Consider the following 1,047-nt stretch of genomic DNA (forward strand, 5'->3'; position numbering starts at 1 on the left):
GGGACTTATCCCTACAGGGCAGAGTATAACAAAGTTATCTATATCTTTGATATTTAGGCCACAGTTCCCCAGTCTTTATTACTATTAATACCTTGGGTCACGTAACTAATACTAAATACTGACCCACACATTAAGAGTGGCCTAGCACAATTCCTGACCTCCACTCATGAAATGCTAGTAACAAGCTTTCCCCTGGTAGATTAACCAATGAAGCCCCCAGATATTGTCCTATGTCTTCTAGAGACAAAATCGCTCCTAGTTAATAACTAACTGCCGAAATCTTTTAGCATATCCACTGCCTTAACTAGTCCTAGAAGAAACTATAGTCAACAATGCTGACAGTCCAGTTTAGAGAAATGACAGCTAAAGGAATCATGAAAAATAAGAAGATAGGAGTGAAAGCATTCTCAAAAACTTGGCCTCATAGCACCTTCCATATATAGACTGATAGCTTTTTTTTCATCTGGTATAAAGATCTTGTCTTGTTTATTTTCTAAACTTTCTATCATTCAGAACTCACAATCACACAAATACAGAATAAAAGAATGATAGGTAAACAAAAAATCATTTAAAGGAAATAATTTCCAACAGCAAATTTATCCACAGTATATTAATATTATATAGGACAAACTTACCACTCAATAGGTATTTTTATTGGAAAGCAAGTATGCCTTATCTCAAGATCCAAATAATTGGTAGGGATATTGCAATGAATAAAAAATAAACTAGAAATATAAGCCACAGAATTATACGTAATAATGATAATGATGATGATGATACATGTAGACAATGGCAGAATAAGACATAAAACTGAAAACAAAGAATTGAAATATACTAGTTACTATTCTTAAATTGATTACTGAATATAGATTTAAATTTGATTTTTAATTTCTTTTATTAATTAATTAATTTATTTATTTACTAAAGATTTCTGTCTCTTCCCCACCACTGCCTCCCATTTCCTTATCTCTCCCCCAATCAAGTCCCCCTCCCTCATCAGCCAAAAGAGCAATCAGGGTTCCCTGCCCTGTGGGAAGTCCAAGGACC

This window comes from Microtus ochrogaster, unplaced genomic scaffold, assembly GCF_000317375.1.
Source record: "Microtus ochrogaster isolate Prairie Vole_2 unplaced genomic scaffold, MicOch1.0 UNK5, whole genome shotgun sequence".
Classification (NCBI taxonomy): domain Eukaryota; kingdom Metazoa; phylum Chordata; class Mammalia; order Rodentia; family Cricetidae; genus Microtus; species Microtus ochrogaster.